The sequence below is a fragment of the Wyeomyia smithii genome, chromosome 2 (assembly GCF_029784165.1).
Source record: "Wyeomyia smithii strain HCP4-BCI-WySm-NY-G18 chromosome 2, ASM2978416v1, whole genome shotgun sequence".
NCBI lineage: Eukaryota > Metazoa > Arthropoda > Insecta > Diptera > Culicidae > Wyeomyia > Wyeomyia smithii.
In genome coordinates this window covers 94,734,762-94,758,124 of record NC_073695.1, presented here as the reverse complement: position 1 = coordinate 94,758,124, position 23,363 = coordinate 94,734,762, and the positions used below count along the sequence as shown (strand labels likewise).

At 38.9% G+C, this 23,363-nt stretch overlaps 1 protein-coding gene across 1 annotated transcript in view; it reads right to left on the bottom strand.

Annotated features, from left to right (window-relative positions):
- The window catches only part of LOC129723394 (uncharacterized), a 61,443-nt gene extending 51,676 nt beyond the window's left edge, over positions 1–9,767 (bottom strand). Inside the window, exon 1 of the mRNA XM_055677591.1 lies at positions 9,097–9,767. The gene's annotated coding sequence lies outside the window, so the exon portion shown is untranslated. The remainder of the gene's footprint in view (positions 1–9,096) is intronic.
- Between the last annotated feature and the right edge of the window lie 13,596 nt (positions 9,768–23,363).

The window sequence follows — 23,363 nt, the reverse complement described above, 5'->3', positions numbered from 1 at the left end:
CACACGTGAGTATAAATACCAGCAAACTTGGCAAGGTGTAATGAAATCATCGGATTAAATTAAGGTTTCTTCGTTACTTACGGCAGCGAGATGGAGTGCGTCTAGCAACAGTGCGGTTTCTCACTGTTTCTGACAATGTTGACAATTTGTGGCTGCAGTTAGAGTCTAACGGAATTAAAGGATCCAACCATAAGTGCTATTAAACTTGATTTATCCTCATTATGCATCTCTCGAGCTGAGAAATAATTTCATCTAGTATCATTTTACGTATATGTCTTAACGCTGGGTGAGGGTCAAATTCACCCATTCTGCTGAGTGGAATTTATTCTTTCTTCATGTTGTTCCGATCTTGATAGTATCGCTTTCGACTCAGCAAATTGCTCAGCCCAGCGCTGTCGGCTGCGGTAGCAGCAAGGCGGTGGCAATAACACTCGACTTACTGCGAGTGGGCCATCGAGTAAACCACTTGATGCTTATGGAGTACTATCATCAGCGTGGTTTTAGTTCGTGCACCTTCGGTTCATGCCAATCCCCGCGTGTCTGCTCTATCTGGTCTTGTCCCATTACTGGGTTACTGGTGTGTTCGTTAATACCAGCACCCGCTGCCATCGCCTGCGAATCGTGCCTAATACTTGGTAAACGCAACGCAACGAGCGGCCGCAGCAGCCAGGCGATGTTGACAGGCTGGATCTCGCAGCATAGCAACTAACGTTTACGAGATGTCGAGAATGAGACTGTATACAGTGTGTGTTGGCGGATCGGTGAAGGTCTCCGATGGCTGGGTGCCCCAGTACCGTCGACGGACGGATATTAAAAAGGGCCGTGTTTGCCTTTCGTGCCAAACAAATTGTGATCACACAACGGCAGAAAAGCGCCTCGGTGATGATGCGCACATTGTGTAAAACTTTATATTTTATGAGGCCAAAAGTCACTATCCAAGGAAACAATATTGTTTTCTAGTACAAAATGGTTCAGAGTGAAACAGGTATGTCATCTCTAATGTTGGAAACTCCGAAAAAGCTGATAAAATAAATCTACCAATCCGGATCTATAATCGGCTTATATACTCAGCCAGATTTGATCGCGGCTGTTTCATTCCATTTGTTCCATCGTTTGACGAAGGTGTGATTTAGTAAGGTATAAATATATTTCTGCGAAATTTGTTTCTTTGAGGCTATATGCCTCATGAACAACTAGGCCTTATTGTTTCTTTAAGATGCTTTAGTGATACACAGCGGCAGGATGATTTTTTTCTATTTATTTGTCAAGGAAGAGGAAATGCTTTTTTTTTCAATTTATCTATAATGGTCATATGACCATTTCATAATTATTTGAATCAGACAGCCAGTCGACTCAATCCGACGAGTTGAAAAATATCTGTGTTCTAATGTTTCTTTACGCAGAAGCAGAGCAAAGCAAAGCCTAGACCATCTGAGAGATTCGCATAACACTAAAAGAAATTTTTTTATTTCTGAAGTACAATTATTTCTAAAGTTTATCCGGTGACTAAATATAATTTATTAAAGCATTCAAGCCATTAGATATTGTCTAATCATTACTTGTTTATTTCAGTCATAAAGCATTCATAAGAAACGTTCCGATAAAACTAATTGCTTATGGGTGTCGACGATGTTTTTCTTAAATTAAATTAAATCCATTTGTCAAGTTGCGCATGGTTAATCCTAGCTTTCCCGTAATTTTTTCTTTAAGATACATTCTACAATACACGAATGAGATTCATTTACACTTTTCAATATTATATCTTTTCTGGTTGTTAAATGAGCACCAGAATTTTACTAACACGAAAATTAAAAACGAGTAACTTCAGTGCAAAAGTGTAGTTCCGGTGGGCCACACCGAAAACACGAATTCAACCCTGTGTTCTAGGATAGCAATCACTGTATGGAAAAAAAATAATCATCGAATTTCAAAAACCGACCATGTACATTTCGTTCGTTGGCCCAAAAAAAAGATCTTTGCAAAATTTCACCTCAATCAGACATGATTCAGGGGTGCCTCAAAGCACTCGAATGTATGATTTTTCGACCCTCGAAAATCAACCGAGAGGATAGTACATAAAATCGGGAGAATCGAAACATTTTTCTCGATGCCAAATGACTTCAAAAGCATAAAACTAGTGTTATCTCGAAAAAAAATATCCGAAAATCAACCCTTTTCGACTGGAGTCGTTTTCTGGGCAACCGCATGCTTAATATGGAATGTTCTAAAATTGGCTTCTAAAATGACTCACAACTTGTTCCAATCCAGATGTAAATCATTTTAATGTTCATTGAGTATCTTAAACTTGATTTTCATCAGGATGGTTAATTTTTTTTTTTTATAGGGTGGTTAAAAAAAATGAAATTTTGTTACTCAATCATAGTAGAAAACTTATTAACATTGCGTTACTCTCGCTTTGAATAGCAATATTCTTTAATGGGAAATTCCGAAGAGTTTTGTTGTGGTTATGTTTCTGTTTTCCTCTAAATATCAAAAAATTCCATGGTTTTCATAGATGTCACCACCCTTACGAAAACTAGTTAGTCCATTTTTGTGGAATATCAAGTATAAGATGCCTAAAGTACCTAACCTCCAGAGGTATAACTGGAACGTCTGTGTCTTACACCAATGCATCACTTAGAAGAATAAAATAAATCAATCAATTAATCATTAAGATGTCAAGTAGGTAAATAAATATGAGCGTTTTTCCTACTAAACCTTTTCAAGTTGAGTTTTAATTGTGTTTGGAACCACCCTAATAAAAATGATTGAGCCACCTTAATGAAAATTAAGTTTGAGATACCTAATAACATTAAAATAAATTGCATCTGATTTGGTGTGAGTTGTGAGTCACTTTAGGAACCAGTTCCAAAATATTCCATATCTTCGGTCTTCGGTCCTAGAAGGTCGGTTTTCGGGAAATTTTTTTTTCTTCGAGATACCACTAGAGTTTTGTGCATTTTAAAGTCATTTGCCGACTTTTCCATTTTCATGTTCTCCCCCCTTGGTAGATTTTCGAGGGTCGAGAAATCACAACTTTGAGCGCTTTTAGGCATCCTCAAATCATTTTTTTGGGCCAATGAACAAAATGTACATGGCCGGTTTTCGAAATTTGACATGACTGTTAAACAGCATATGTTTGTGCAGTCTCATTGCAATAACTTCATGATGATCAGTTTCAAAAATAACAGGAAATATTTCGTCCGCTGATTTCAAGACTGTCACAAATCAAAACTTTGCAATATTATATTATTCACTAAATATTGTTAAGTTTAATCCCACGAAGACACGTTTCATAATATACAAAAACTATAGAATTAAGTGTCGTATCGATATTGAATTGTACCAGTTTTAAAATCATCTGACGATATAGTCGTCTGCATACGTTGTCCGTGCTTACACTGCGGAATGACGACACAAACCAAAGAAAAGCAAACAAACAATGTCGTAGAGCCACTCCAAGCTGCATGCAACCGCAGCAAAGGCCCAGAAAAGAGATACTTCCTATGTGGCGATGTTCTTTATTAGTTGCGTGCTGATCCCAAGACGAGCATCAAGCACCGAATGCATATTAGATAGGGACCAAGTTTGCTGTTGCCTATACCAATATGTTTTCCTTCAAGATATCAGTTTTATTACAATATCACAGCAGATCATTAAATTGTCTACTTAAAGGGTTTATTACATAGTTTTCAGAAATGATTTACCTTTGAGACGTCAAAATTGTCTAGGGTCACGGAAGCAACCTTGTTAGTTGACCTGTTGGGACGGGGATATCCTGTCAAACTCGACCTTGAAACTTTTCATAAATTTTGCTTGCTAAGGGCATTAAAATTATCCATCACTCTATCTACCCAATGATTATTGTAACCTATGTAATATAATTCCATACACAAATTACTGTATGAAATATTCAATTCCGATGTCACACCTTGGTTTTAATTTCTGTAGAATGTACCTCGAGTTTGTGCGCCAGAAAGAAAGAATAACTGTTAAAAAGGTTCGAATAGGTGAACACATCAGCGGGCTCGATACGGCTTAATGAACGTTCAAAACCTTTTTATATTTGTTGAAAAACACTTTTCGTGCAACGAATAACAAACCAGCTGAATACCACATACTGGCCAGTTTATCGTTTGTATCAAGCGCTATTATGATTGTGCCCAGTAAGAATATTTATTTTATATTAGCTCGATCATTCATTTTGTTAAGTTTTTCATGCATTGAATGAATGGGACTTAAGCAGTGTTCATATTCAATAGCCGATGCTCATTCATCATTTCAGCGGATAACACAGTGCAACATTTTTTTTGCCTTGGCTTCTATATATGATATATTCTATTATCTATATATTTTTATGTATTTTGACGCAAAAACAAATTGTCCCGAGTTTGAACACATTTCACCTCAAGGGGCAACAGTGGCGCCATTTAGAATTTTTGAGGAATCGGAAATTTTCAATGTTTTTTCGACGCCATTTTGATTTAAAGCCAAATCTGAAAATTCTGAGAGTTTGTCCACATATTAGCATTTTTTACCCATCTTTCAAAATTCAGATCTTAAATCGGACAAAAATTAAGCTCCAATCGGTGTTTTTATGAAAACGGTTCTGGCATGTTTTTAGTATTTTTCATAAAGCGGTATAATAATAGGTATGTATGAGCATTATTGGTAATGCGCTAATATCTAAAAGTTGAAGTTAAAATCTGTCTTGTATTGAGTAAAAAAGTTTCAGTCATCGATTGCTAGGTCTATGATCCACGTAAAATGTCAGCAACATGTCAATTTTGCTCCAATTCTCCTACAATACTAAAATAAATTTATCTCGACGTTAGATTAACTTATTTGAAATATGTTTAATGTAATATTAATTATGTAAGCGATACTCTACAATACAATAACAATTTGTCTTTACGTGATCCACCCCATTTTACGGGGAGGGGGTCTGAAGCACTGAAGGGCAATGTAAAAACCCTCCGTGGCATCGCTTAAAACACGCGCGCGGTGATGTGGTGGCTTTAGACATACCTACTCGAGCGGATAATTCAACATATCACGAGAAAAACAACGAGTTTTTATTCTTATGACGATTGCTAATGGTTTCCGTTCGATTTACTGTTGTTATATAAGATTTAGTTTACGTTAAAGGTCTTTATGCTGGTCATTATTTCGGGGAAGAATACCATCAAATACATGTACATTCGGAACCAATATTGTTCCTAGTGACCTAGTGACCGAAAATCAACTCCAAGTTCAGTTTCGTTGAGACATCCGGTTTTTGTAAACCCAGCGTTCAAAACTCAACTCCAGACATTATTTCGATTTGCAAGATGATGACTCTTATTCTATACCATGTATAGTCAGATACTATTTATTTGATTGAAAATCTCTCATACGTCCTTGAAAAATTTCTCGAGCTTCGTAGCTGCAAGATTACAGAGTATACTTCAACAAGCAAGGATCGGGTGTTCGAATCTTAACCGGATTAGGCTGTTTTGTTGTTAAAAGACTTTGACGTGATTTTAATCTCAATCTCCTTAACACTGCTCCGTTCCCTCACCTTAAATTCTACAGAACCCATTAGTTTCCTCTTGACAAAAGAAGTCAAAACAAACACAAAGCAGGGATCCAACAGTATTAATGTGAAGTTTAATAAAACTTTTAATAACAAACGGTATGGGTTAGTACAATTTCTTTAGTTTCAGTAACTCTCTCGATATTATCTATCAATCTATGCAACGCATCTATGTATTGTGTAAAGCTTGAACCATTGATTATCTGGACACGCCTTTTATTCCAATGCAGCGATCCTACTTGTCGCAGACTTGTCGGTGATTTGTGTTATGATATGATTTCACTTTCAGTGCTCACGATTCAATTTTTTTTTTGCAGGAGGTAAGCCTAAGGGTCCATTTCTAAAATCCAACGCGATCAGGTTAAAAAGTCGTAAGTCGTTGAAATTGACGAAATCGAACGCGTGCAGTGATTTTTTTTCAGAGTGCATATTTTTTCAGAAAGATAAAATTGTTATCTACAACTTTGTTCGAGACGTCACACCGATCCAACTAGCCGATTTGGCTCTAAAAATATTTGTAATCATCAATACCTTCCCAGAATAGCAATAGCTTCTCAAAAATAAGTCGTGTTCCAAAAAAAAAAAAAAACTTATAGCACAAAATGGCATCTTTTGCCTATAGAAACGTCTATGCAAAATTTCAGTTAAATCAAAAATGACAGTTCAAATTAAAAAAACTGGGACAAATTTTTGGAACTACTCAGTTGTGTGCAATGTCTGTGTATAATAAACAGAATGGAAATGTAGTAGGTACCACCAGCTTTGCTAGTAAGTAATCTAAGAAATGATCGACAAGGCATTGTTTTTGTGATGCCAAATGTCTTGAAAGAGCATTACTCGTTCCATCGGCCTCGAGAAACTCGCGAAAGTCCTAGAATGTCGATTTAAAAAAAATGCTTTTGAGATAACACCAGATCTCAAAGTCTTATGCATTTTTAAGATATTTGACATAATTTTTTTTACTGCTAGCTTTCCGCAAGAAATAATGAGAAAAATATCGAATGATCCTTCAATGTATGGAAAGCAATTAATGAAATTTCCTTTTTTTGTAGTGCTCTACTTAATGCAGACTGTTTTCATTTGCTGTTTTATAATTTTAAAAAGTATATGCGTTGAGCTGATTAGACTACAAAAGGCTTTCAAATGTATCTATCTTCCGAAGCCTGTGAGTCTTAGAAATGAAATTAATTTTGGTTGGTAAAATTCAAGAATCAGATGTAGTGGCAGACATGCGTGACGAATCTTGACAATAAGTGGTTAAGTGGTAAGATGAGCCACGGTGCTCCCACAGACCGTTATTATAAAAAAAATGCACCAAAGATTCTGAGTACACCATTCGATTCGTTATGACGTCCAGAATTTATGGTCAAAATTTCAAAATCATCGTACGGTACACTTTTGAGTAATGCCCTTTTGAAGGTCGTAAAGTACAAAACCGTGATATAAAAACAACGAAAAATTTGTTGAAAAGCCCGTTTTTTAGCCACCATTTTATGAAATAACTTCAACAATAGTTTCTACGCATTCCAAATATTATATTTCAAGACATTAGCAATTGGTGAAAAGATTTATTTGAAAATCCCACAATGCACAGTAGTCCAAATTCGAAAAATTGTGATCGCTTTAGATTTGACTGTGAAAAATTGATTTATGTACTCAATGTTTCCAGCAAGATTGTTTCATGAAACAATACCTCACTATTGGCGTTTTTGGTTTTTCGATCAATCCACCTAACAGTTAGATAAAAAAAAATATTTTTTCTAATTTTCAATATACCTGGTTGCTTCCTTCAGCAAAGTAGTAGAAAAGTTCGAAAGAAAAATAATTTTCAAATACTGCGATGTCCTATCTGTACGTTGGACTCGACAAAATATAGTTTTTTGTGGAACACCCCTTCTTAAAATCAATTTTTAGTCTATAATTTTGTCTGTAACGAATCGAATGGTGTACTCAGATTCTTTGGTGCATTTTTTTATAATAACGGTCTGTGAGAGCACCGTGGAGCGGTTCGCCCATACACTGGAAAATAGAATAAATTCACTAATAAATTTAATGAAATAACTGAGCCGATCATGGATAAATCTATTTCACCTTCTTTTCCAACGTGAGCGTGATCAAGAGAGAGGTAAATTTGTTCTTCTTGAAAATTAAATCTTTCAACTTGATTACTGTGAAGATTTGTACACAAGTGTTCAGTGTTCATGACTTGAAATTTCTTGTTTTGCTCAGATTTTTGTTTTTAATAAATCATCACTATCTTTTATTTTACTTTAAAGAAAACCTAGCAGTTTTTATAAATTTTATAAATAAGTCGCTGCTAGAATATTATATTGAACTCAATGATACATTTCTTAACAGCAAAAAGAAAACTATGTCAGCTGGTAGGAAAAAAAGCACTATGTTATATAGTATTCAACAGAATTGAAATTATTTGTGCATTAATAACATCTCAGAGAAAAAAATTTAGATAATGCGACCATGTTACAATTGCTTTTCGATCCTTCATCGGCTTCTTTACAGCAAAACTAACACAGTTTTATAAATACTTGATATATATGAAATATATCACATGAATTCAATTTCCAATACAATATGTGCTTCTACTACAATATATCAACCACGAGAGTGGAACCCAAAGTTTCGGCTAGCCTATGTTATTTTATCGATATCCGTAATTCACAAACCAGTATATATACAAACAAACCAAACTCAATTTCAGCAGAATTGTATAAGTAACATCCTTCCGACGTCTTCCGGGTTTCAGTTTCACGTTTTTCGATAGATTTTCGTGCAGCATATGCTTCGCATTCGAAACAAAACCACACTGAAGAACACGAAAACTAGATTGGAAGCGCTTTACTGGCAAATGTGGCCTTAGACTATTTCACGCTCACCTACTGTGCGCCAACAACGGAGTGGTCGGTGTCGCCAGTCGTTTTATAGGTCAATTAAATGTTCGGCCGGCGTGGGATGCTGATCGAATGTCAACATTTTCACCGCACGGATGAGCTGTTGTGCTTTTGGGTTGGAGAACAAAAATCAACAGATACTTGTACATCAAGGTCGCATCAACCGTGAGCGTGAGCGAATTTATCAACTCCCGAGGTGGAGTTCGCTTTGATGATCGCCCATCAACCTCATCTAATCGTGCTATCGCTAATCAATACGGCAATCAAGTACCAATGTAAACAAAAACCGAAATTGAACGTCTGAGCCTAGCGAACAGAAACTGTTGCCTGTCAGTACTAATCAAATTTGCTGCAAGACACGAGTGCTAATGTGGGGTTTGTGGCTGGATGATAAAATCTACGCGGTTTATGGTTTTAATTTACAGTCAGGTAATGTTCGATAATATTGACATGCGAAGGTTCCGCAGCTGGGGGTTTATGATGAAAACAATTGACATAAATTTGCCGGTGTATGATAAAGGTATATTTAATTAAAGCTCAATCCACATGGAACACAAACACTATGCACTGCGATGAACTGTTGAAAATATGTTCAACTATCGAACTACTTACATGATTTGTATCCGTTTATGTTTATTTCAAACGCAAAGATATACTCCTGTTTGCAGTCGTAGTTGTTGCTGCTATGTTTACCAATTACGTTTCAGAAACGTAAAAAACGAGTTTTCTTATTTTTAACCTGCTGTGTCTACTGCTTGTACCTTTCTATTCTGCTTTCTTGACGGTTCAGCAAAAGCGACACCTCATAAAAGAAGACCCAGTGCAGATCTGCGATTCGATATTACCGCGAGTTGATTCCAACACACAGTAAGGCGATGGTAGTATGAACTGGTTGAGTAAAAAGCGAATATTCGGAGAAAAACAGTCAGCACTTTTTTTTAAACTTCCTCGTAAAATTTTGCAGCGGTGGAATTTTAACTTATGCCAGGTATTTCTGCTGTTCGAGAAATCGGAATATAGCACTGCACTAACAAAAGAAAGCACTCACAAACTGTCTAGCAAATCCTTTTCTCTACACGAAGGTTGCAACACAGGAAGAAAAATCGAACGAGAGCAAGTGCGAAGGGACGTGGGCTGGTTTTAGTGCACAGTTGCCGAATGGCGAGGACTTAAAACGGCGATCGACCGTCGTTGCGAGTGATTAAAGTGTAACTAAAGCGAAATTTTGCTCCGCACAAAACTTTGCGCATCGAGCTGAGGAGACGCGACGCGCGTGCGAACACTTGAAACGTGATGCGGCGGCTTTGCGTTCGAGCAACACATGCTCGCGGAACGAGTAAATCCAACCGCTACAAACCCAAACAAACGATCTTACGATCGCCGAGTTAACCTATACACCCGGCCATTGATGGGGGCGATCATGCGCGAGTGTGAGAGGCTCAGCTGGGGATGATCGAAGATTCTGTTGCTGCCGGGGGTGCCATTCGATTCGCGTTATTTTGATTGCATTATGAAAATGTTGTTTTGGATTGGAGTGAAATATTATATAAAATTCATAATTCCCACAATAAATTCTAAAATTTTTTGAATGGCAGGAACAACCAACAGCTTGAAAAAAGTTGGATCAAATTCGATTGAGATCTTGCGAAATGGCTGATAAAAGAATTCCCATTTTTGGGGATCTGGAGGGATAAGCAACACAAGTGTTAATTTCCTTGGTTGCGCGTTATGTTTAAAGTGAACAGTAGTCCAGCATTTCGCGGGTTAGTTCTGCGTTTGAACCAAATATCCTGCGTTGATCCCGCTTCTAAGGTGTCCCGCGATTTCAATAAAATGGAACCACCGGATGTCACATATTTTCACTGGGACGATTATCGATATCGATCTTTTAAATTCCAAACGGTCGGCATACGATCAGACCGAACCAAGCCCAAGTTTTTTAAAAATTGTGTTCTAAACACTAGTAGATGTAAAAATTAATCATCTATCTTTCATGAAAAAAAACGGAATCTTTTGAACTTTGAACGTCGATTACTAGAAATAATGGTTTTGGCGCTTAGTGCGGTTTGACTACACGCCGACAAAATGTCTTCGAGATGCATGAAACGTCGGGATTTAGTGTTATCTCGAAAAAAATCTAGAAAAATCGACTTTCTGTATGAAGAGAATGATGACAATGAAAAGGAATCGAAGTAAGCGTGGGCACGAGTAGACGTCTGTTTTTTTCGCGTTCGCGTTTTTAAGAAAAAAATAAACTCTGGAAGACTAAGCGACTAAATATCGACAGTGAACAGATTGATTTATTTAGTCCTGCCGCTCTTTTGAAGGCATGTTGCGAGGCGTTTAAATTTCCTATCACTGTTTTGCTAAATCTCTCTCTACGAAGCCATAAGTTTCCTGTGAGTTGGAAGTCATCGCATATGTTTCCCATATTTAAAAAGGTGATAAGCAGAATGTGGAGCATTATCGTGAAATCACTTTACTGTGCGCATGTACTAAAATATTTGAGAATATCGTTCATAAACATCTTTTGTTTCGTGTAAAAAATAACATATCCACTTCTTAACATGGTTTTTATCCAGGCCGATCAGTTACAATCAACTTATTGGAGTTTACATGGTTGTGTCTGCGCACCATGGAACAAGGCAATAAAATCTATGCCATCTACACTGATCTCAAAGCGGCCTTCGATCGGGTAGACCATGAAATATTACGCGCTAAGCTTAACAAACTAGGCGTGTCACCTTGCTTGCTTTCGTGGCTTAGCTCTTATCTACGCTCTCGCAAATTTAACGTGATGTTGGGATCATCTCAATCTTGTTGGTTTCTTATCCGCTCTGGAGTACCACAAGGTAGCATTTTAGGCCCGCTACTTTTCTCATTGTTAATTAATGATGTCACTCTGTTGTTGCCACGTGGATCCAGATTATGTTATGCTGATGATGTTAAGATCTATTTGCTGATAGAATCTATCGATGACTGCGCAATACTTCAAAGCTACGCAGATTTGTTTGCACAATGGTGTGAATCTAACCATATGACAATCAGCATCTCAAAATGCTATGTTATCAGCTTCAGTCGCAAAAAACAGCCTCTGGTTTATGATTACTGCATTGATACGTATTTAAGACGCAGCGACGTGTTGGATTCTCATTCGAAGTTTAGACAACACTATATGACGATTATTAACAAGGCGAATCGACAGCTGGGAATTATTTTCAGAATTGGACGAGAATTCATTGATCCCGGAACTCTGTGTGCTACGTTTGGAATCCACACTATGAGTTCTGCACTAACCGTTTGGAGCGGATACAGAAAAGTAAATTTTTTTATTCGGAAAATTTGCTGTATGCTACCATGGAGAATCCCTGACGCTCGACCACCCTATGAAGAACTATGTCTACTGATTGGCTTAGCGCCGCTCAACCAACGTCGCAAAGATATATTAGCAAACACCGCCCAAAGAATATTATTGATCGTTTATGACTGCCCTACTGTATTGTCGCTTCTTCAGTTACATTGCCCACTCCGACCACAACGGAACAATCATTTACTACGGGTTAGGTCACATCGCACCAACTAACGACTGCATGAGCCAATTCGGCAGATGGCTTTAGAATATAACCGACGTGATATTAGTTTAGTCTGTTAACTGTATTTGTTCACTTGTTAAGTATTCTGTATTGCTAAATTCTAATAGTTTTATTTTGTGATTGTGTTGTACAAAAAGATACTGGGTTTTATGCCCATTTGAGTGAAGACAGAAGTTTACTCAAGGTGGCTTTTCCCAGTCCAAACATCAAATATTATTTAGATGTGTAGTCGGATAACGAAAATCAATAAATAATAAATAATAATTTGTGTTGTTAGTGCCAAAAGTGATTTTAAAATCCAGATTTAGTGTGAAGATTCAGATTTAGTGTGAAAATGAGCCAGGAGGATTTTGACTGCTCTGATTGTGAAAGAGAGAAGTTTCGGATTGATGTTCGAGATAAGACCATAGAGGGCAAATTTGGTTTTAAGTGAAAGCTAAGTATTCTTACTTTAATTATTTTTGTTCTCGCATATACTGTTGGTTTTGCGTCGACAAGTGAGGGAGCTGTGTGTGGAATTACCAGCCGCTCAGTGATCGGCGGATGAAGGGGACTTAGAGTTTTTGTGTCAATATTTTTGATGACAGATTTTCCTTTTTCAATAACAAGAAAAAATATCGTAATTCTTATTTACTAATCAATAATTCTTTAAGAATATTTCTTTTTACTGATCATTATTTCTTTAAGCGAGCAATGGCGCTATAACCATTAGCTAAAAATGCTAGGACTAGAGTTCGTGCTCAAGTTCCAACCGTAACAGTTGAAGCGAGTAAAGGCGCTTTCGAAACCCGAACATAAGGAGGAAATACCTATGTTCATCCCAGCAGATTGGTCAACAAAGGAGTGTACTTTCTTAGCTTTGTCAGTCCCAACGGATCGGTTGGTAGGGATTGTCCCCGTTCTTAGATTATATTGTATTATATTGCGCTATACAGTCGGCCTGGAAAAATGTATGGAAATCATTTTTTTCAAATGGTGGATATCATTTCAAGATTCTTTCAAGTATTGGCTGTGTTAGTGTAGACTAGACTAGACTAGACTAGACTAGACTGAAAGAGAGTGATGACAATGAAAAGTTTTCCAGTTTGAAAATCTCTAAGTACCAAATAGTCGATTTTTAAACCAAACCATACCCCTCTTCCCCCTGCCCAATTAGATTGGTTTTCCGCGTTCGAGCTCCAACTATCTGGTCACTCCTTTTAAGTCAATACAGCAAGTCCAACGATTTTCTAACTGTTTGATACCGTCCGAAAAGTACTCGACCGGAAGGTCTCCAAAATACACCTCAGTTTCAGCTATGAGCTCCTTATTTGAATGAAAACGCTTACCGATGAACCGTCTCTTCAGGTTAAGGAACAAGTAATAGTCGCTGGGAGCCAGGTCTGGAAAACAGTCCACGAATATCATGCCATGTGCATCCCAAAATACGGAGGCCATAACCTTTCCGGCCCATAGCTGCGTTTTTGGACGTTTCAGAACACTTTGGCCCAGTAAAACCCACTGTTTTTTCTGTTGCGTTGACTCAGGAGTGTAGTAATGGATCCAGGTCTCATCCATGGTAATGAATCGGCGCAAAAACTCGGACGGCTTACGCGAAAATAATGTCACATTTTGATGGGAAGTCGTCACTGTGATAAAACGCAGCACCCATCGCGCGCAGAGGTTCTTCATGTCCAAAACTGAATGCACGATATAGCCCACGCGGTCCAATGACATGCCTAAAGCATTAGCTAGCTCTTTCAATTTTACTTTGGGAACATTCAGCATCAAATTCTGAAAATTTTCGACGTTTTCTGGTGTAGTGACCTCTTTTGGGCACCCAAATGGCTTAGCATCAACACTGCTCGTACAGCCACAACGAAACTCGGTAAACCCCTTATGAATCGTTCCAATCGATGTTGCTTAGTCTCGGATAACGCTTTCTTACGTGGATGTTAGTGTTTGATCAAAACTCGAAACTCACATTTTTTCATATTAAAAAAAAAATTCGGTGGTTAGTCGCTTCTCAGCAGTGTTGCTAGTTTCACTCATAAACAGCATGTAACACCTCAAGTGAGGTTTTCGTAACTGTCGATATCACACACTGGCGTATTCTCCATTCAAGCTATTTCTCGTTCTTTCTCGCTGTCCTCCTTGCTTGTCTTCGCTCCCGAGATCATATGCACACAGGTGCGCCTACTCTTTTACTCGCGTGTGCTCCCCTTCTCGCGAGCACAACCAGCCGAGTAAAATTGTTTCAAGATGTATTACGATAGTTGCGGAGGGACAAAATGAATATTTTAAATAGGGTAACGGACTACTTCGATAGCGGTTTGCTCGGGCTGGTTTTGCATTAGATTGCTGTAAAAAACCTACCAAAGCAGTCCTCTACCCTACACGTTCCAGTATGCGATACTTTACAGATTCTCCTCTCACGTTCGGCTGTCGGTGCACGAAGTAAAACCGGGTAGATTAAGAAAGCATTTTCGTTTTCGAGCACAGTTTTTCAAGCACTTTTCCTAGTCGAGCAATTTTAGTCAAGTACTCCTACTCGCTAGCAGGAACTCGCGTACTCTTTAGCAGTCACTGAGTTAGCAATAAAAAAGAGATTCTGCGTGTCGGTGCGTGCTTGCTGCTACTCAGGGAAATGCATGAAGAAGAAAGAGTATCTCGAAAGCGTATGTGCAAAAGACTTGAGAAGCGTAGCATATGTCTCATTTTCAAGCAGAAAGGGGGAGGAAGGTTTTGCATCTCGCTCGCTTTGCAACGCTGCTTCTGAGTGCTGTAACTTGTAAATGCGTAAACATAAATGGCTGAAGTTTTGACAGGCCTCATTTAAAGTATCAAGCTCGGCAAAAATGGTTCTTATTAGTGAATACTAATGCCATCTTTCAGTGAATACGAATGCCATCTCAGAATGCCTAGAAAATTTTAAAGTCCGCCCAATAAAACCGGCTGAATTCCTAAATCCACTGCAATCGGTGTCAATTTCGAAATCCACATAGAAATGCGTTAATTCCGAAATCGGTGCAAAATATTTCGCATGTAATTTTTTTTATGCTACATTCCGATTCGGAACTCGACCTTCTGATTTATTTATAGACAGACTTCTCAGACAACTGTTTAGTGTACATAACAGTTGCGGGGCTAGACGCTACGAACCAACTGACACTAACAGTCTCTCCCGAGCCGAGACTCGAACTTACGACGATTGGCTTGTTAGGCCAGTATCGTATCTCGAGACCATTCGGGAGAACTATTTAAACTATCACAAACTATCAAAAATTTGAACTGAGATTTAATCAAGTTGTGCAAAATGCGATTATCTCAGTACATTTTACATATAACGACCACCATTCATTTGCCACAACCAGCAATGCATATGCTTTTGCAACAGTATTGTATTAGTTTTGCTGATCTGCTATTATCGAATTTTCTCAATCTTCGTTTTGACCTATACAGATGTGTACGGCCTTCATAGTAAACTTTACTTGATACCGTGTGTACATACAGAAGATTTAATTTATATTTTTGATTACGATCATTGTTTTACTTCAATGACCAATCAATCGAGTTCATTTTGCAGTAGGAAAAGACCTGATAAACGAAGCATTTTTACGAGTCAAATGCTCTGTCCTTAATGGTTTTGTTTATCTCTAGATCGAACTAACGTTTCTGAATTATTTTGTCCAATTGATTCGCATTGGCAGTGTATAGATGCGTTATCGCTCTTTACAATTTGAGTTACACAATGATTCTCTACGTCTGGGTATTATAGTACATCATTAATATAGTAATTTTTTATTTATATTTGTGTGACCATGCAGTTGAAAGCTGTGAAAATAATTCCGAACGTTTTTCCAAAGCACTTGTGAAATTTATAACTGACTATACTAGATTATTGAATAATAATCTAAAAACTGCTTGAAAAATAGTGTGCTAGCGTATTGATAAATTAACGTATTTCAAGGACAGTGGAGATGTTAGTAGACCCCTAGTTAGATGTAATTTAGATTTTATATGTTAGATAAAATAAAGGATAAAAGTCATTTGAATGTTTCTGATAAGAAAATAAGGCTGATGAATGAAATAGTTTAAGGAATTTCGTTCCTGCGAATATAACATAATTCACGGAATAAATTCTTTTTAATGCGATAAGCAAAATTATCGTACGTTTTTGTAAATGTTTCTCCGTCTATACTGCCGGTAATCGCAAGTCAGTCCCATCTGTAATTTTGGCAATTTTGAGTTAGCATCGGATTTTGGTCTATCTTTGAGTGTATTTTCAGATGTACCGATAAAAAATAGTAGTTTGTTCAACAAAAGTAGAAACCAATACCAAGTCGAATTGTCCCATTATGATAAGTAACCGCAAGTCAGTCCCAGAGAAAAAATAACCGAAAAATAACCAATTAAAAAACAAAACAAGCTTAATACAATAAAATGGATGAAGAGAGAAGAGAGAAGTTTGATATGACCGTTTATATCTAGTAACAATTATCAATTTTTGGGATTATTTTGTAGTTTGAATTGGTGCTAATCATGTGCAGTAATTTCTTGCTAATACGAAATCAAGTCCATTTTTTTCTTGCTTCGCTTCTTCGTGGATCTATCCAAAAAATCTCCAGTATCGAATAAACTTCCATCAAAATCCTGGGAATCGTTCCAAGATATCTCCAAAGGTGATGCTTGAACCTCAAACGGATTTTGATCATCTTGACATTTGTTGTCGGGTGAACCAACTGCAGTCCCGGATTCAATTTCTTCATCTGAATCCTCACCGGATGAGCTTTCATGGATTCCTACATTCTGAGATTTTCCAACGCCGACCTTTTTTTAACTGTTCTCATGGACATACACTCCCGGACTGCGAAGGATTGACGGCATTTCACGGCGACGAATAACAACACGTCAACATGCACTAAAGCATCAACATGGAAATGTGACTGACTTGCGGTTACTTTTCTCTTCGCTGTAGAATGTAACGGCAAGTCAGGCACACTCAATTTTTTTATCGTGAAATCAATGATGTTAGTGGTTGTTACAACGTAATAGTAAAGGCTAGTATGCAAACTATATTTTAGCAAGGAATATTGTAAAAATAATTCATCTTAAATAAATGATAACTGAGCGTGAGTAAAATTTCTTTCGAAGCTGTTTTCTCGATTTCATATTTTTACAGATGGGACTGACTTGCGGTTACCGGCAGTATAAGCAACTTGAATTGTAACAAGAAATGAATTATATGACATATCGGAACATAAAAAAAAAATCAATCATTTTTTCCTTATTTTGTTGTTCCAACAGTATCATATCTATATGCAATACAGATCAATCATCTCAATTATTCAGCGTTCCATAAATTAGATCAAAACAATTCGATCACCCCCACCAGCATTTCAGTTCACTTGTTTGTATAACAACCCGATCACCATCATGATCGCACATCGTACGAAACGTAATACAGATGGCCGCTGGGTGGTGTGGTAGTAAGCGAGCCGCCCGGTCAGTCGAGTAATATTGATTTACGATGGCTGAGCTGAGTCGCGATTTTTTCCCGTTTCTCTCCTTCTCTGATCCGGCAGCTCGAAAACAGACTGGCCGGTTTGTATCACAGTGTGTGCACTAGTGAACAACCGACACTGTTTCAGTTGTTTGTGCTGTTGTTGCTTGTGATACAAGACGCGTTTCTCTAGTAGATCTGCGGTTGCTTCTGAGGTTGGAAACTACAGCACATGGCAAACACACCAAACCGTATTGTGTGGGAGATGCATTGCGCCGAAGGACCATCAATCTGGTTTGAATGTGGCGCTCAACTATTTTGTTCATTCGGAGAAGGTTTGAGGTTGATGTTGCAAGACATGCATATTTACAGTCAGCATCGGATTGCTCGAGTCGCCACCGGGTGAGTAAAAGAAACGATTCGGTTTTTCGTGACTCTACCGGTTGAGACTAGCAGGCTGAATAACGAGATGACGTCATTTGTGGTTGAGTTGGGTTAGATCAAAGTTGTACCAAAGGGCGTAATTAAAGAGATTGTAGTAGAAGAAAAATGTTGATTTGAATAAAATATGCTGAATTGTTGATTCAAAATTTGAATAATTTTGAATGTATTCAAATTATTTTAATTCGGCAAGTTGAATTTCAATAATCTGTGTCGGTGTCGTCATTTATAAAATTTACGTCAAAATATCTCTACTTTTCCCAGTATTTTTGCCAGTTCCCGGCAACATTGTTTTACATCCCTTCTAAATGTGTAGTACATTTGTATACATCAATAACACGAGAGTGACATTGTATCCTTCTTTAACAACGATATATCACCGAAAAAGAATTACGTTTACATTAAACACCCATCACGATGACATCACTTCTCCAGTCGGAGCTCATAAATATTTAAAATAACGTTATCTTTTATCTTTCACTTCTCTCTTAAAGCGGCGGCTGTACTCGAACAGCACGCACGAGCCATCGGGGCCCATTCCACCCCAGGCTACGGTCAGACCATTACGTTGTAGCTTCCTCGAATGTCACGTTTATTCAATCGTTTCTACTACATATCATGATGCAACACCCCTGAAGTTATGCTCCTACCGTATCGTGGATCCTGTCCCTAGCGAAACTTTTCCTCATATATTCATTTCTCGTTATGAACTTTTTTCGAGCGTGATCTTAGTCCGCTTCGTTTCCATCAACCCGTTGGGTGTGAAGCATTCACATTAAGGTCACCACGGTGCACAAGAACCCGTAAAATGCTTCGAAGATCCTTATTGGCGATAGAGCAACGACAGTTCCGCTCTTTTCATTTTTTCTCTCCACCTTTTCCTATTAAAAATGAATAAAAAACACCACCAAGTTACATGAGAACGGGTCATGGAACCAGGGTTGATATTTATTGACACTCTTGAGTGAAAGTGAAAAAAAGCATCCATAAACGTTATTTTTTTACAATCCTTTCAGAGCTCTCCTTTCCCGCTTTTTGCATGGAAGTGAACTGTCAAACACCTCATTATATTTCATGCGATGGAAGCAAGACAACAAAATCAGTTTATCAGTTGATGAAGATTGTCAATGCATCGGTCAGTGTCAGTGAAAAAGTGTTTCGGTGAGGTTTATTTTTGTTGAGTGGACTGTTTGTTTTTCTTTTTCGCTTTGAAGTGAAGATCATTTGGTTGGATTTGTCGTCAAATTTTTTTCCGTAACCGTGAACGATGCGCGCGATCTATTTCATCTGAGTATAACAGCACGTTACTAGGACGAAAATCTAGTGTATCTGAAAGAGTGCTGCGATAATTGGAAGTGAAAATTGAAAATGATTGGCTGTAATTTGCGAAGAATTTTGCTGGGGAAAATGACTTTTATCAGCACTGCATGGAACATACGAACATGAAACGCTGGATGATGGTTTACTTCGTTTGCATGTCCTGTTTTTTATGTTATCCTTGCCGGTGAATTCACCACAGACAGACGGAAATTCGCTCGAACCGTGCTAACGCTACCAGAACGAAAAGGTGGCGAAAGACCGTAAAATGCAGAGATAAAACCTATTCGAAGCTACAAGTTGCGCACAATCGCCACTTGTTTGCACTATTATATCCACGATGTCACGATATTTTCGCTTGGTGGAGAAAGAGAGTCGCTCAACTCCGGTAAGCGGATCGTGAGCTTTTTGTGATTCTCCCCATTGCGAAAATTTCCTGACGCGCTGTTGATTCTTCCTTACACAGGGATTTGTACATACAGGCTCCGTTATTACAAGCGACGAAAGGAAATAGACTAACTGACATGAGTTATAGATATGACTAATGCTTTGTTTGAAACATCAATGATTTTCTTTTATTATTTCAATGATACAAATACTCAAGCAGTAAATCCCCTTTCCGCGGCACAAAATGCTCTCCCATCTTGTTCGAAAATATTAGCGCCGAATTTTTCTTTGCAATTGAGCTTTACAATTTCGAAATATATGTTCAGATTAAAGGCGAGATTCGGATAGATTTTCAGCCTTTTACCTTTCAGTCTTTTAATATTTACTTCTTTTTAACTTCTTAATCTTTCCATCTTTTAGTTTTAATTTTTTTAGTTTTTTTGATGTTTAGCTTTATCGAATTTTAGTTGTTTCAGGATTTTAACATTCTACCAGTTTAAGCTCTTTAAAATTTAAATAGCTCTATATGTAAAAGGGGTGGCACCGAAAATGGTCATGTCACATTTCTAAAACCGACCATGAACATTTTGTTAATTGACCCGAAAAAATGATCTGTGCAAAATTTCCGCTAAATTGGACATGATTCAGATGTGCCTTCCACTCGTACCCTTCAAACTGGTCTTGAGGTACTAACAACAAGCCAGTCGTCGTAGGTTCGAGTCCCAGCTCGAGAGAGACTGATAGTGTGTAGCGCGTGTCGTAGTGATTCTCACAGGGTTCAATGTGGATGCCGTAGTGATCCTCACAGGCAGTGTTATGAAAATGACTGCAAGACAATGACAGCAAATTTTCAACTGATCCGGCTCTCATTGTATTGCACTGCTCTTTCTGCTCCCCACACGTTCGGTGAACAGTCCGACAGCAACTGACGACAGCATACATGCAACTCCATACGGACTGTTATTTTTCATCTTCATATGTCTGTTGGTATTTTAAAGCTGCCGCGAATGACAGCCTGTAATTTTCCGACATCCTTCAACACGAATCCGAGCGGGATGACAGGTGATTATGATCACGACAGTAAGGCCGATGCAAAAATGAAAGAGAGACGGTGCGAAGCACGTTTTTTCTTACGTGGGGAATAATATCAACAATGGAAACGGTTTGCTTCGTATGTCACCGGCCTGTGAAAAAGGAGAAACGAAAAAATGCAAGTCGACGACAGCCGCAGCCGATCAGCAGACTGTCGACAGGAACAGGACATCCTCAAAATGAGCAAACTAGGCTGTCATGTCCGAACGAACAAAATACATGCGCAAGAATGTGCTGTCGTACGCAACACAAGACAGTTTCTTTGCCTTGTTTAAGCTGTAGCTGTATGTGAGCTCTCATGAATAGCTCATGCATGAGGCTGTTAGAGTGAAGAGAGAGAAAAGTCATTAGTATAGTGTCGCTCTCCAGTCATTTTCCTAAGCTTGCTCACAGGGCTCAAAACGCGTCTCACATTGTCAATGTGTGTTTCAATACGCACAGCCTAGCTGTAAGCCCAGTACTACCAAAGCGGCGACGCTAAAAATGAGCGGGGTAACGGCTTTATTGTGTTGGATAGGATGCAAAATCGTGTGATCAAGTGGCAGGCGATCAGCGAAAGGATGTGTGTATTGAAAATTAAAGGCTCCATCATCAATGTGCACTGCTCGGATAAAGGAAGAGCCGATGATGAAAACGAAGCCTTCTACGCACAGCTGGAGGACGTCTTCGACAGCTGCTCGCAGCGGGACATCAAGATCGTCATTGGGTATATGAACGCTCAAATCGGAAGGAAAGACCTGTATTAACCGGTGACCGGACAAGATATTCTGCACACTACGAACAACAACGGCCAAATATGCGTAAACTTTACAGCTTCCCGAAGATTGGTAGTCCGAAGTACACTTTTCCCCCGCAAGGACAGCCACAAAATCATTTGGAAATAACCTGACCAACGAACAACAAACCAAATTGACCATGTGCTCATTAAAAACGGTTTTTCTCGGACATCAACAACATACGCATCTACCGAGGTGCGGACATTAACTCGGACCACTACTTAGTGGCGGTTTGTATGCACTCAAAACTGTCGACTGTCTGTCAGTCACGACAGAGCCGATCCCCGTGGCTCAACATCGAGCAGCAACGGAACCTGCAAGCTACCGAAGTCTATGCGCAACAGCTTGGAGCGGCACTACCCACGGTAGAGGAGTTCAGCGCAGTGTCTCTCGAGGATTGCTGGATCATGATCCGCACGGCCATCAGGGAATCCGCAACGCTGACACTAGGAACAGAGGCGCCGAGTGGCAGAAACGACTGGTATGATGGGAAATGCAAGGCAGCGGTGCCAGAGAAAAGACGGACCTGAGTAATCAGCCCCCGACCTCCACAAAATTCAGTGGGAGAATTGGAGGTTCGAGAACAACAAAGCCACCGGCAAAGACGGCTTGCCGGGAGTACTCTACAAATATGGTAAAAGAACACTTGCTAGAGCACTGCACTGGGACATTTCCAAGATCTGGGAAGAGGAAAAACTGGCGGAAGAGTGGATGAAGGAAGTCGTCTGTTCCATCTATAAGAAGGGTGAAGTGGCTTTACGTTCATCAACGCTGCTTATAAAATACTCTACCTAGTTCTATTCCAACGTTTAACACCTTTAACCAGGAGGGTCGTGGGGCAGTACCAGGCGGGTTTCATGAGAGCCCGCCTAACCACGGACCAGATATTTTCCATCCGACAGATTTTGCAAAAATGTCGTGAGTACAACGTTTCAAAGCATCACATTTTAATCGACCTCAATGCAGCTTATGATACAGTTTGTCGACAACAGCTATGGCAGATCATGCTTGAGAACAAGAATATTTTCCCGGATAAATTGACGCGGCCGATCAAGGCTACCATAAACCGTGCGATGTGTCACGTACGTGTTTCGAGAATCCCTTCGAGTCATGCCGAGGACTGAGACGAGGTAATGAAGTTTCATGTTTGTTTTTCAACATCGCCCTCGAAAGTACGATTTTCGCAAAACGTGTTCAGCTTAAAAACTTCGCTGATGACTTCGACATCATAGCACGAAACTTTGCGACGGTGGTAAACACCTACACCAGACTAAATGCGGAAGCAAAGCCTATTGGACTGCTGATCAATGCGTCAAAAACAAAGTATATGAATGGAAGAGGCTTCAAGGAGAACAATGTTAGTCTTCAACCCCGGATCTTCAAATAAAATCGAGAAACGGACGGCGAAACTATTTTTTCAAGTCTTATGTTATCCATATCTCCTACAACAGTGGTTCCCAACCAGGGCTCCGCGACCGGCAAGGGGGCCGTGAGGCTCATACAGGGGGGGCGCGAAGCTCTTGGTAAATTTGACTGGTAGTTGAATTTTCTTTCTAGGTACCTCTGTGAAGGCGGTTTTTCAACTCTTCTGAGTATTAGGACCAAGACGTGAAACAAATTAGACTTACAGAATGATTCGAGACTGAAAAACGCAGCCTCGTACTGCAAAACTTATCTGAAATTATTTTAGGGGGCCGCGGAGCTCTTTGTATTTAGCAAAAGGGGCCGCGGAGCCAAAAGTTAGGGAGACACTGTTCTAGAAAGTTGCTTCGTTTACTGCTGTTCTTCATA